Raw genomic sequence first — 15,035 nt, 5'->3', positions numbered from 1 at the left:
CCATTCTCCGTGCCAAGATTTAAGATAGGCTACTTTTGGGGCACCTGGGTGGCTCAGCCCGTTGAGCATCCAACTTCGGCTCAGGTTATGATTTCATGGTTCATGAGTTGGAGCCCCAGGTTGGGCTCGCTGCTGTCAGTGCAGAGCCCATTTTGGATACTGTGTCTCCCCCCCTCTCTCTGCTCCTCACCTGCATTGTATCTCTCTCTCTCTCTCTCAAATAAATAAACATTAAAAAAGAAAAAGGCTACCTTCTTTGTAGACTGCTGGAGGTGAGGGTGGTATTTTATTTTATTTTGTTTTTAAATTTTTTTTTTCTTAATGTTTTTATTTATTTTTGAGACAGAGAGAGACAGAGCATGAGCAGGGAAGGGGCAGAGAGAGAGGGAGACACAGAATCGGAAGCAGGCTCCAGGCTCTGAGCCATCAGCACAGAGCCCGATGCAGGGCTCGAACTCACAGACTGTGAGATCATGACCTGAGCCGAAGTCGGACACTCAACCGACTGAGCCACCCAGGCGCCCCTATTTTATTTTGTTTTGTTGTATTTTATTTGTTGTGTGTGTGTGGGGGGGGGGAGTGGTATTTTAAATTTATCTCTTGCCTGAGGGGTGGGCCTTCAGAACCTCGGATTTGTGAGGGGATGTCCCATTAAAATCTTGACATTCTGCAGGCCCCAGGGCCTTGCTAGGCCATGAAGTCAGTCAAAGTTATCAGGTCTGGCAAAGTGCCTTTGGCACTCTTCTCTGGTCCTTGTCCAGGGATTGTTTACTTTCTTCCCAGATCACAGATACATTCAAGAAGACACATCTCATATCTCATCTGTCATAATTAGCCGTGCTCAGAGGGAGACTCAGTAGGGTTACCCAGTCTGTCATGTTACCAGACGTGAAAGCCATTCCTCTAACTCCCAATTTATCAGTTAACAAACACTGTGAAAGAAAGGTTTAAGGTGAGGGAGTCTTTTGGAAAACTCAATGTTTTTCTATTTTAAATTATATTTCCTAATTTTTTAAGTTCACTTATTTTTTGGAAGAGAGAGAGAGAGAGAGCACGCGCATGCAGGGGAGGGGCAGAGAGAAAGAGAGACAGAGATTCTCAAGCAGGCTCTACGCTGTCAGCACAGAGCCTGACTCAGGGCTCGATCTCACCAATCATGAGATCATGACCTGAGTCAAAATCAAGAGTTGGATGCTTAACCAACTGAGCCACCCACGCGCCCCTTTAAATATATTTTCTAATCGACAATTGATCCACATGATACAACACTGAAATGGTACCTCAGTACATGTCCTTAAAGTTTCCTTCTCACCCCTCACCCCCTACAGCTCCCCATTTCCCTCCTCTCTCGGAGAGGGGTGGACCTTCAGAACCTCATATTTGTGAGGGGATGTCCCATTAAAATCCTGTCATTCTTCAGGCCCCAGGGCCTTGCTAGACCATGAAGTCAGTCAAAGTTATCAGGTTTGGCAAAGTGCTTTTGGCACTCTTCTCCACACACGTAAATATTCTGTACATCCTTCCTCTACTCTATACCTTTTCAAAAACACAAATAATGGCGTGTTATTCTTCACCTAACAATAGATCTTTGAAATGGTTCCCAGCTAGCACATAAAGAGCTTTTCCACCCTTTTGTATGGTATGTATGTTCACAGTATTCTGTTATATGAATGACATAGCATATTTAAGCAGATCCCTATTCATGGGCATGTAGGTTGTTCCAAAGTTTCTAAATAGTGCAGCAGTGAATAACCTGGCACAGATGTCATTTTTGCTGCATGAGTATGTCTGTGGGATAAATTCATGAAGGGGAATTCCTGGGTCAAAGGCCATGTGCATTTGTAACTTTGATAGAGAGACCAAATTGCTCTCCATAGAGGTTTACAACTTTCATCAGCAGTCCTATTAAATTGTTGATCTTTGTCAGTGGTTAAAAACAATATCCAATAAACAAGAAAAGAGCTTGTTGACACTCTGGAGAAGTAACCAGTAGGCAGAGGGCCTGAGAAAATAGTGTGACCCTTGTTGTTCCAGAAAGCTAATCCATCAAATCAACTTTTGGGATCCCCAAATAGACTGGATTAAAATGGAAAAGAGCAAAGAATCTTAGCAAAAAAAAAAAAAAAAAATCCTCTCTGACTTAGAAGATTTTTTTTTAATTCTTGTCTTCCTTCTAAAACAAATTCTGATAAAGATCCCTAAGCCTCCAAAGTCAGTTGAGTACAGAAAGTTTAACACAAAGGAATGTCCCTCTTGTCCTGCCCGGAAGAGGGATATTTACAATCTCTGCTCATGGCTAACATGGTATCCTAAGAACTAGTTTCCTTTGTTTTAAATTCCATTAGGTGGGAGAGCATAAGGGATTTTCTAGACCAACACTGTCACAGGATTTTTCTGGGATGCTTAAAATGTTTTGTGTCTAAGTCATCTCATATGGAATCCCCAGCTAGGTGTGGCTATGGAGCCCTGGTAGTGTGGCTAGTGTGACTGAGGGATTGAATTTTTATTTTTATTTTATTTTACTTAATTTAAATTTATTTATTCATTTATTTGTTTAAAAGAGAAAGAGAGAGTGCAAGCAGGGGAGAGGGGCAGAGAGAAAGAAAGAGAGAGAATCTTAAGCAGGCTTCATGCCCAGTACAGAACCTGAAGCGGGGTTCGATCCTGGGATCATGACCTGAGCTGAAATCAAGCCCACTGCTTAACTGACCGCGCTAACCAGGCACCCCCTACTTAATTTAAATTTAAGTACCATATGTGGCTTGTGGCTACCATAGAGGATAGCACGGTTGTAGGAAACTAGTTCAGAGTGTTCTTTTGCTAAGAGAGACCCCCAGGCTTTACTGGGCATGGATGCTCATGACAACAACCTCTGGACACAACTGAGGTTGCTGCTGATAAAAAGCAGGATTGTATAGCATCCGATTTTCATAGAGATAAAAATAAATAAAATGATAAGAGTAGAGGACACCTTGCCCTCATTATCAGTCCACATCCACCCAATCTCTGGGGCTGAATATACACAAACAAAATCAGGTGTGTTGGGTCGAGATAAACATTTCACTGGGAAGGGGAAGTTCGGTAAGAGAGGTAAGGGAGGTGGAAGGCCTGAGCTTTCTTGGATGTCTTGGATGGGTTTTGCTTCACCACTTTGACCCTAATATCACAACAAAATTCCTGAAGGGAGTACTTGCCAGGTACAATTACATGTTATTTTGTTAAATGTCCACAATGGGCTAGCAACTGCATTGAACATAGAAATAACAGTCCCCATTCTTCAGAACGATATTACCTGGTAAGGTGGGTTAAAAAATCACCAGGGAGGGGCGCCTGGGTGGCTCATTTGGTTAAGCGTCTCACTTCAGCTCAGGTCATGATCTCACGGTTTGTGAGTTCGAACCCCGCATTCAGCTCTGGGCTGACAGTGGGGAGCCTGCTTCAGATCCTCTGTCTCCTTATCTCTGCCTCTTCTTCTCTCCCTCCCTCTCTCTCTCTCTCTCTCTCAAAAATAAACATTTAAAAAAATAAATAAATTTTAAGAATTAAAAACATAAAATCACCAGGGGAGATTGAGTAGAAGTAAAAGATATGATGACAGGAAAAAAAAAAGATGGATAAATCAGTGGTATGTATAATTTTCTCTAATCATGGATTTTTAAAAACATACATACTTTTGGGAAAGCAAGCTGGTGCAGCCACAATGGAAAACAGTATGGAGGTTCCTCAAAAAACTAAAAATAGAACTACCCTACAACCCAGCAACTGCACTACTAGGCATTTATCCAAGGGATACAGGTGTGCTGTTTCGAAGGGACACATGCACCCCCATGTTTATAGCAGCACCATCAACAATAGCCAAAGTATGGAAAGAGCCCAAATGTCCATTGATGGATGAATGGATAAAGAAGATGTGGTGTATATATACAATGGAGTATTACTCAGCAATCAAAAAGAATGAAATCTTGCCACTTGCAACTACGTGGATGGAACTGGAGGGTATTATGCTAAGTGAAATTAGTCAGTCAGAGAAAGACATCCTATGACTTCACTCACATGAGGACTTTAAGAGAAAAAACAGATGAACCTAAGGGAAGGGAAACAAAAATAATATAAAAACAGGGAGGGGGACAAAACAGAAGAGACTCATAAATATGGAGAACAAACTGAGGGTTACTGAAAGGGTTGTGGGAGAGGGGATGGGCTAAATGGGTAAGGGGCACTAAGGAATCTACTCCTGAAATCATTGTTGCACTATATGCTAACTAACTTGGATGTAAATTTTAAAAAATTAAAAATAAAATAAAAAAATACATACTTTTGTTTCTACCCTCCTAATTATAGAAATATTTGCTCATTAAGAAAAAATGGAGATGAACATATAAGCACAAAGAAAAGAATTACTGACTGCACATATCCTAAAAATACTTCCTTAACTAACTTCCTAAATCATTATTTTTAATTGTTGTGTCTTTTATCTTGTAGATATACTATAATTTATTTGATCAATGTCCTGTTGTTTCTAATTTTTTGCTTTTATAAGTAACTCTGTGATAAAATACTGTTAGACATTAAACTTTGAACATACATCTGATTATTTCCCTAGCCCATTTCCTAGAAAGGGAATTGCGGGATCGATAGGTGTATTAGAGTGTTACAAGTGACAAAAAGCTAAGTGGAACCTAACTGAGTAACAACAGCAAAAGGAAGGCATTGGCCCACATGGCTAGGACCTTGGGGGTGAGGAAGGCACATCTTGTTTCAGGAATGACTGGATCCAGGGGCTCAAACTATGCTGCCTGGACATTGTCTTGCTCTGTCTCTGAGCAGTACTGTCTCCAGGTAAACTTGAACTACAATCCACCACCTTAGCAACCACAGTGGAAAGGAAGCTTTCTTTCTTGATGTTTAAAGCAAAAGTTATGTCCTTTACTGACCTGAGTCTTTTGCTTATCCCTGGGGTGGAGGTGGGGTGAGTGAGATCAGCCCCACCTAAAGCATGTGGACTATGGGAGAAAGTTGGTGGTTCCTTATGGAAATATCAGAGTACCATTATCAAAAGAAGAGGGGGGGGGGCGCCTGGGTGGCTCCGTCAGCTAAGCATCAGACTCTTTATTTCGACTCAGGTCATGGTCTCACAGGTCATGAGATGGAGCCCTGAGTTGGGTCCTGTGCTGACAGTGCAGAGCCTGCTTCGGATTCATTCTCTCTCTCTCTCTCTCTCTCTCTCTCTCTCTCCCCTTCTCTGTCCCTCCCCCCACTCACTCAAGGGCTCTCTCTCTCTCTTTCTCAAAATAAATAAAATACACTTAAAAAAAAGGAAGACGAGGCAGGGATGCCAGGCAGGCATGGTCACTTCCCCAGCAGTGTCCAGGAAGGTTCATCTCCCCAACAGTCATCCTCACCAACAGTCTTTCCTGTTTTCCAGTTAGGTAGGTAACAATGACATCCTGCTTTATTTTGCATCAAAAACTATTTGTTTATTGGCCAATTGCAATCTTTCTTCTGTGAACTGCTCATTTAAAAAATGAGCACCTTCACCTTCTCATGTTGATTTCTTAGTGTGCACTTGTGTGTTGAGTGTCACACACAAGAATCTGTCTGACCTTTCAGAGCTGCCCGGGCAAGTCTGCCTGGGTCACTGAGGCTTTAGGACACATTTTAAGATCTGCCACGCAAGCCCAGCTCTTGGTGACTGTCAATGTGTTTTATTTGGTTATTTTTCCAGAGATCTTGTCAAGTTCCGAAATAAAAATCCCCTTGTCACTCTGATTGGAATTATATTAAATTTATAAATGTATTCAAGGCGAACAGCCTCTTGACAATATCCAGTCCTCCCCCCAAGGCATACTCTTTCATTAAAGGTTTGACATTTTCTGTTTATGTTTTTGTTGCTATTATTAATATAATACATTTATATAACACCCATTTTACGTAATCTGGGTTTTTTAAACTAACATTTTGAAGCTGTTAATTTTTTTAAGTGTATTTATTTTGAGAGAGAGTATGCGTGTGCTTGAGAAGAGGGGAGGGGCAGAGACAGAGGGAGAAAGAGAATCCCAAGCAGGCTCTGGAGCCTGATATGGGGCTCAATCCCACAAACCATGAGATCATGACCTGAGGTGAAATTAAGATTGGGACGCTTAACCGACGGAGCCACCCCAGTGCCCTTCAAAGCTATTGATTTTTATATACTTATAACTGACCTCTTTACTTGTTTTTTATGTAAATGATCATGTGATGTGCAAATGATAAATTCAACACCTTTCTAATAGTCCCGCTTTACTTCTTTTTCTTGCTTTGCAATAACTGGAATTTGAGGACCAATGTTAAGTAGTAATGGTGATAGTTTTGACCTAATATTAGTGGGAATACTCTAAGCATTTTTGAAGATACTAGTTTGGGATAGTTAAAAAAAGCAGTCTTCTAGTTCTTAATATAATAGGGTTTTGTGTGTGTGTTGTTGTTTGTTTTGTTTTATTTATTTATTTTACTTTGTTTTCAATGTTTATTTATTTTTGAGAGAGAGAGAGACATAGTGTGAGCAGGGGAGGGGCAGAGAGAGAGGGAGACCCAGAATGTGAAGCAGGTTCCAGGCTCTGAGCTGTTACAGAGCCCCACACGGGGCTCGAATTCATGAACTGTGAGATCATGACCTGAGCCGAAATCGGACGCTTAACCGACTGAGACACCCAGGGGCCTCTTTTCCTCCCCAACTCTTATTCCACAGAGAGGTTTTCCTCGGGAGCTATGTTCCCTTCTCTTCATGTCACAGAATATTTTAATGGTTCCTGTGTTGTTGGTTTTTTTCTGCCTTTCCACCTTTGAAAATTGAGAGACAAGCATCTTATTAGGCCCTGAAACAAGGTAAATGATGACTCTCTTGGGATCCTGTCACCATCTCCTCCTGTCTACCAGATGCTAAGATGCTCTTCTCCTATCTTAATTTCAAGGCCTCTTTGACCCTTAACCTCAGGGAAAAAGGAAGGGCTCAGGGTTATCAGCTCATGAGCAGACACTGTGACCCCAAGTGTTTGATGATGCACCTGGGCCAGCTTTCTCTGAGGCCCATGAGACTAGCCTGGGGGGCCCCAAGTCCCTGGTATAGCCTCCTTTATTGCTGTACCTATTCTCAGAAAGGGTTCCCCTTCCCCATAGGGGACTCACTTGTAACTATGGGCCTCCTGTACAACTGTTTTTTAAAGGTAAAAGAGATTCCAAATGTAGTGATTACCCAGGTCTATTTTCACCTTTCATTTATGTTCTTCCTAAGTGAGTGGAGGGTAGGGGTGGGGGTGGGGCGGCGCCTGGGTGGCTCAGTTGGTTAAGTGTCTGACTCTTGGTTTTGGCTCAGGTCACGATCTCACACTCCATGGGATTGAGTCCTATGTTGGGTTCTGTGCTGGCAGTGCAGAGCCTGCTTGGGACTCCCTCTCTCCCCTCTCTCTCTGCCCCTTCTTGCTCACGCTCTCTCTCTCCATCCCTCTCAAAATAAATAAACATTAAAAAAAAAGAACATATTAGTGGGATCCAGGATCTCCTATAATTCTTCTAGAACTCTGCTTCCTGGGGAGAAGGCACGTCAGGATATCCTGGACCTCTTCCTTCAAGATGGACTACTTGCTATAGTCCAGTAAAAATTCTTCAACATTCCTTTATTTATTTATTTATTTATTTATTTATTTATTTATTTATAAAAAAGAGAGAGGTGGGGGGAGAGAGACAGAGAGAATCCCAAGCAGGCTCCACACTGTCGGCACAGAGCCTGATGTGAGGCTTGAACCCACGAACCGTGAGATCATGACCTGAGCTGAAGTTGGCCCCTTAACTGACAGAGCCACCCAGGCACCCCTCAACATTTCTGAAATGTGGCATTGATGCTCATTACTGTGTTTTATTCCCTTCTTTCAGGAACTGGGGGCACAAGGTGGGGTGGAATTCGATGTTAGCATTCGGAGTCGCTATCTTATCCAAAAGTACTAATCATTTCTTACTTCTTTTTCTTTCCTAACTTACAGAAAAGGTCTTTAGGTTTAAATCATAGCATTAAAGATCTTCATAACATTTTGAGTTCTGAACATGTCTAGAGAAAGGGCCTACTCACATAAGTACACTATCCTAACCTAATTGCTTCAGCACACAGGGAGACAGACAGAGTAACATTGCCTCTATTTTTGTTAAGATAATCTTTGGATTTCTTTACTCCTGTTCTGTTAGGGGGGGAAAAAATCAGCTCAGAGAAATCTGAACGCTTCCCAAAAATAATACCCAGCTGAAAATTCCTTTTGCTACAGTTGTCTCAGGAAGCAGAGCAAAAGGCTTTCCATTTCCTAGCAGGTCCCTCGAAGGTCAAAAGCACAGGGAATGTTTTTCAGGCCATCTTGTTTGCTTTTGTTCTCACTCGCCCTCAGATCCCCCTGGGAACGCCAGACTCTAATAAGCAAAATAATCTAAGGAGTGGAAGAAATAGCAGACACCTTTCAGAGAGGATGCACAGCAACCAGAACACTGACCTTGGGTCAGCCCTGTGCCGAGTGGCTGTTCTGAGCTTTGAAAAGTTCCATCTGTTTCGTAACCAAAATCCAGGGGGAATAATCGACTGCTCCCAGTAAATGCAAATGAAGTGGCGTTGCTAGAGAGATCTAGATAAGATGAGGTTTCCGTTGGTAAGCCAAGAACCACACATCAGGCAGAGTCCGCAATGGAGTGGCACATGTGGTTACACATATGGACTAAGTCATAAGAAGAGTTCCAGAATTCCACGCTGCCACAGGCATCACAGTGGTTTGGGGGTTAATCTAGAAAAGATTTCTTCGTATTTCCCTTGATGGTCCTTTCCAATACAGTCACTTAACCTTCGTGTGCCTCAGTTCCTTGACTGGTCCCACCTGTTTTCTTACTTCCTTCTGTAAATTTGCTAAGCAAAAGTTGGAATTGTGAGTTCTGGTCATTTCTGCTTCCTGTTATTGCATAATTTGGAAAACTGAGGGTAGAGGGAGGGAGGAAGGGAGAGAGGGAGTGTGTGCATGTGTGTGTCTGTGTCTGTGTATGTATATCAGATAACAAAAAATCCAACTACCTCTAGCAAAAAGACCATCAGAAGAGAAATGTCAGGGCGCCTGGGTGGCTCAGTTGGTTGAACATCCGACTCTTGATTTCAGCTCAGGTCATGATCTCATGCTTCGTGAGTTTGAGCCCCGTATCGGGCTCTGCGCTGAGAGCACGGACCCTGCTTGGGATTTCTCTCTCTCACCCTCTCTCTCTGCCCCTCCCACATTCTCTCTCTCTCTCTCTCTCTCTCTCTCTCTCACTCACCCAGTAAATAAATAACTGGAATTGAAATAAAACCTTTAAAAAAATAAATTTTAAAAATGTTTTAAAAAAATTTTTTAAAAGAAATGTGTCACCCTGGGATGAGCAGCATAGCTGGTCTACGTGGGTCTCTGTAAGATCTTTATGTTTCCCCCATCCCAATGCATAAACAAGAATATTTTGTTTTGCCATACTCTAGAACATTAATAAGTAAATGTCATCATGCTTGATAATACCAATATGTTACTAAATAAGCATATTTTTAAAATCTAAAGCTAACACTGAAACTTGAAAATATACGTGAAATCAGTTCTGTCCATACAACAATTAAGTGATCTTACAATAGCCTGAAGCATGATTTCTTTAGCAAAATCATCCATAAGTTTTGCAAATTTCAGTCGTCTGAGCTACTGTGTTGTAGGAATTCCAACAATTCTAACAATATCTACGATATTGTTGCCCTTCCTTATCTCCCCCCCCCCTCCCCCAGACTTCCCTGATAATATGAGTCACCTGAAGAACATAACCAGTGCCTGGATCACCCAGGATCTGGTGCTCAGCATGGCAGAGAGCAATCTGTAATTCTCAACATCCACCAATGCCGGTTAAGGCCCTGTGCGTTCGTCCTTTGTTCTCAATACAAAAGGTGGCTGAGAACAATGTCTTGCAGCCTGTGAGCTGGGCAGGGGCTGGCATTAAAGACGATGCATCCTGGTGGGCAGGGAGAATATTTAGGTAAGAGAGATACGAAGCTTGTTAATTTGTCAAATCCTCCCTCCTACGACTCAGTGTGAATATAAAAGATTTCTGCCTATTGAGCTATCATTTCTCAGGAGTGCTGAACTCCATTTTCCTTTTTTTTTTTTTTTAACTCTTTAAATGTTTATTTATTTTTGAGAGACAGAGCACAGGCAGGGGAGGAACAGTGAGAGAGGGAGACACCGAACCTGAAGCAGGCTCCAGGCTCTGAGCGGTCAGCACAGAGCCCGACGTGGGGCTCAAACTCACAAACCATGAGATCATGACCTGAGCCGAAGTCAGACGCTTAACCAGCTGAGCCACCCAGGTGCCCCTGAATTCCATTTTCTTACATCTTCTTTGCGTTTTAATTTGTGGTCCTGGAGGTACCCACAAATTAACAAAATAGCACAGCACTCAAAACAGTTGTGCATGCTGACTGGGAAGGATTTTGCAATACTAAACAATTCAACTCTTCAACTACACCTGTATACGGAATATGAGTGAACTGTAATATCGCTTCTTTTCAAAGGCACTACGTGGTGTTATTCTAGAAATGCATAGATTTTTTAAAAAATAAAAATAGTTAACAAAATTACGTTGAATTTTCAAAAACAAACATTTTGGCTTTACTTAAGTAATTTCCATTTAACGTTTGATATTCATTTACTAGATTTACATTGCCAGGGTGCCTGGCTGGCTCAGTGGGTAGAGCATGTGACTCTGGATCTCAGGGTTGTAAGTTCAAGCCCCATGTTGGGTATAGAGGTTACTTAAAAATAAAGTCTTTAAAAAAATATATTTATATTGCCTTTTAATTGTGATAGGTGGTGTTAAGTATTTTAGAAGTAAAATTATTTTGAAAACATATGAAAAGTAATTATTTTGATTTTATATTTAGTTTATTTTTTTGATAAACTCTATTCAGGGGTGCCTGGCTGGCTCAGTTGGTGGTGGGACAATGGCGACTCAGGATCAGCTAGATGCCCCCAAGGGACTGGGTCCTGGGTCTTATTGCTACCAAGGAGACTTGGGTAGCAACACATTAACCTAGCAGTCATGAGTGGACCCCTGAGTCCCAGATGGGGAGGATATACTAAAGGGTATTTTAGCATGTCTGCCCATCTATCCTCTTCTGGGGGACTCCTGCTCCCAGATCTAGCCGCTCCTGAATGATCACGTGGTATACCGTATGACCCTGAGTTCCCTAGCCATAACCCACACGGTCAGAGATAGACCTCAGGTCCAAAGGCAACTAATTCCTGGCCTGGTCAGTGACCTATGACTTGTGGCTTGAAAATATGGCTTGAAAATCTGAGCTGGGCCATCAGATTCCTCTTTGAAGATACATACCACACACACCCACACCACACACACACCCCACATACCACATACACACACACCACACACACCCATACACACACACACACACACCCCACACGAACCACCCGCACATAGCGGTGGGGCTGAGAAAGAGAAAAAGCTGAGGGGAGCAGCCTCAGTCTCTGCTCTTCTTCAAACCAACGCTCAGGTTTTCTCCAGGGATAAGCCTTTGATTCTAGGGACCCATGGACCCTTGACTGGACAAGCAGGTACATTAATTCCTCATAATCTAATCCTGAATAATCTGACACTATTGATGCACAGTTCTTCTATCTTCTATTAGTACTGGCTCAGACATTGGGAAGACTGAATTTCGGTGGGAAAAGAGAATATTTCCGACGACTGACATCTGGTATTTGGACACTCGGTTTAGCACTCAAATTTAGTCTAGAAATTATAATAGCGTGCCTTATTTCTAACTCTTTGGTTTGTTTCCCTGTTTTTTTTTTTTTTAATCAGAGGAAAACGTTCAAAAATCCAGCAAACTCAGATTAGAGGTATTGCTAGCCAAGTATTTATTTCAAGTTTAGATTATCAAAATCAATTTTGCTAATAGGATCTTAATATTTTAACATGTTAGAGAAGATTAATTAGGGAGGTTTAAAATAACACTGCTGAAGCCGTCTTGGCTGGAACCTGTGTGCAGCACTGGGCTAGTTAGACAAGTTTGGCCATGGAGTGCGAGGAGGCTCGAGTAGGGGACCTAGAGGAGTCTGTCCCTGGGACTCCATTAGTATAAAAGTTGTTGCACAAACATCTCCCCTACCAGAGGACAGGGTATTGGAAGCGGAGAGTTTTTTTTTTTTTTTCCAGTTTATTTATTTTGAGAGAGAGAGAGAGTGAGCAGGGGAGGGGAGGAGTAGAGAGCAAGCGAGAGAGAGGATCCCAAGCAGGCTCCTCAGGCAGTGCAGAGCCTGATGTGGGGCTCGAACCCACGAACCGTGAAATCATGACCTGAGCAGAAATCAAGAGTCGGATGCTTAACTGACTGAGCCACCCCCTTAGTGCAGTGTTGATCTGAGCGCTGGGGAGAGAGGGACTTCTAGAAGATACTGAAAGAGCTGTTGCCCCTAAGAAGTCTGAAACATCAGGGCATAGGCCCATTGTTTGGATGCTCAGGTGACATGAATGGAGACAGAAAATTGTGCAGGGGTTCCCCCCCTACAGCATGTGGGCCTCTGGGCACTGAGGGCAACAGGATCCCTCGGGTACCTCAAGCCTCGTGGGCTGCCCGGGGTTGTTTTAAGCTGGTTCACGAGCCTCTGTGTCACGTGACCTCGCTTTGTCCACAGTCTACACATCTAAATGCTTGTCCAACTTGTTCTTTATTTTTTTCAGCTCCTACTGTCACACATATCCCAAAATGTTACTTCTCTACTTACTGCTGTGATCTCCTATCAGCCTCCCTGCTGCCGTTCATGCCCTCCTACACTCCATGTTCACAATAATAACCAGCAGGAACTTTTAAAAATGGAAACCTCCCAGGGTGCCTGGGTGGCTCAGGCAGTTGAGCATCTGACTCTCGAATTCGGCTCAGTTCATGATCCCAGGGTTGCGGGATCTACACTGAGCATGGAGCCTGCTTAAGATTCTCTCTCTCTCTCCCCCTCTCTCTCTCTCTCCCTCCCTCCTTCCCTCTCCCCCACTCACGCCCTCTCTCTCTCTCAAATAAAAAAAAAATGAAAGTAAAAATAAAAATGGAAACCTCCCCTTAATATTCCAATGTCTTCCTGTCTTCCTGTCATCCCTAGCAGGAACTGAAGCCCTCACCCTGGTCTATAAGCCCCGTGTGGTCAGGCCCCTGCCGAGCTCTCCCATATCACCTGCTTTAGCTCTCCTTGCTGGCTTCACTCCATCCACAATGGGCTTTCCTTCTCTTCCTCAAATACCCTGAGCTCCCTCCTGCCCCAGAGCCTTTGTGGAAGCTAGTCCAGCTGCCTAGACTCCTCCTTATATCGACTCAAATCCTACTTCTATCGTTAAGCCTCTTGTGACCTGTCTAAAGCGGCCTGCTCCCTGCTGAAGCCACTTTCTATCACCTCACCGTGTTTTATTTTTTCATTAAATGTGTCACCATCTAGAATCTCCGTGTGTCTCTTTCTCACGCGTTTATTTCCTATCTCTGTCCAGTACAATGAAAACTTCATGACAGCAGAGATTTGCTGCTATATTGCCAGTACCTAGAATAAGTTTCAGGGCCACAAGAGGTGGTCAATAAATATGCACTGAAAGCACAAATCAGTGAACTCCCTCTTATGTCTATTTCCCACTGGATGCTAAGCCTGCGTGTCTGCATTTTTGCTCCTCGGGCTGTGGAGTTTCCCTCTTCACTTACACTTCCTTCTGGCAATTCTTTTTTTTTTTTTTAAGAAGAAGCTTACATTTTAAGTTTATTTATTTATTTTGAGAGAGGGAGAGAGCATAAACATGAGCAGGAGAGGAACAGAGGGGGAGAGAGAGAGAAAGAGAGAGAGAGGATCCTAAGCAGGCCCCATGTTGTCAGCACAGAGCCCAACCCTAGACTCAATCCCACAAACCCTGAGATCATGACCTGAGTCAAAATCAAGAGTCAGATATTTAACCAACTGAGCCACCTAAGCACCCCAATAAATAAGCTTAAAAAAAAAAAAAGAACAAAGCCGAAATGCTGAGGGAAGTAGAAATGGAATACCAGAGGGTCTAGGAGGCACAGAGAATGACATCAGAGCCTGGTCCTAAAACAAAGTCTTTAAAAACAACCACCACTACTGAGGCGTGTACAGTATCATCCCATTTATGGGAGGGGCACCTGGGTGGCTCAGTTGGTTGAGCATCCTGAGCATCCTGAGAATCTGACTTCGGTTCAGGTCATGATCTCACGGTTTGTGAGTTCGAGCCCCTCGTCGGGCTCTGTGCTGACAGCTCAGAACCTGGAGCCTGCTTCCGATTCTGTGTCTCCATCTGTCTGCCCCTCCCCCACTCGCTCATGTGCATGCTCTCTCTCTCTCTCTCTCTGTCTCTCTCTCTCTCGCTCGCTCAAAACTAAATAAACATTTAAAAAATTAGGGGCGCCCGGGTGGCTCAGTTGGTTGAGCGGCCGACTTCGGCTCAGGTCATGATCTCGCGGTCCGTGAGTTTGAGCCCCACGTCGGGCTCTGTGCTGACAGCTCAGAGCCTGGAGCCTGTTTCAGATTCTGTGTCTCCCTCTCTCTCTGACCCTCCCCCGTTCATGCTCTGTCTCTCTCTGTCTCAAAAAGAAATAAACGTTAAAAAAAAATTAAAAAAAAAAAAACAAAGGGGAGAAAAACAAGCCCATATACGAGTATATTTGTCTAGGCAAAGGCTGGAAATATATACACTAGGAGGTTAATTGTGGTTATCTCTGGGTAGTGGGACTACGGATGTTTAAAAATATTATTTTTCCTTATCTAAATTTTTAACTTTCTGCCATCAACAAGAGTTAGTTTAAGGGGGAAAAAGCATTTTTATTTTCAAATGTGTGGCTTTTGAAATCAGGCTGGGAAACTTCTCAAATGCTTCACATTTTTAAATGATGCAAAATGTTCCCAGTTACATTTCAAACCTCTGATGTGGCAGTTATAGCCCTGCTGCAGATGTGGAAACGC

The 15,035-nt window shown here is 43.0% G+C and overlaps 1 long non-coding RNA gene across 1 annotated transcript in view; it reads right to left on the bottom strand.

The window, feature by feature from the left end:
* The window catches only part of LOC125151577 (uncharacterized), a 52,853-nt gene that overhangs the window by 13,977 nt on the left and 23,841 nt on the right, over positions 1–15,035 (bottom strand). The window lies entirely within an intron of this gene.

The sequence above is a fragment of the Prionailurus viverrinus genome, chromosome E1 (genome assembly GCF_022837055.1).
Source record: "Prionailurus viverrinus isolate Anna chromosome E1, UM_Priviv_1.0, whole genome shotgun sequence".
NCBI classification, from domain to species: domain Eukaryota; kingdom Metazoa; phylum Chordata; class Mammalia; order Carnivora; family Felidae; genus Prionailurus; species Prionailurus viverrinus.
This window is presented reverse-complemented; position numbering and strand designations above follow the sequence as displayed.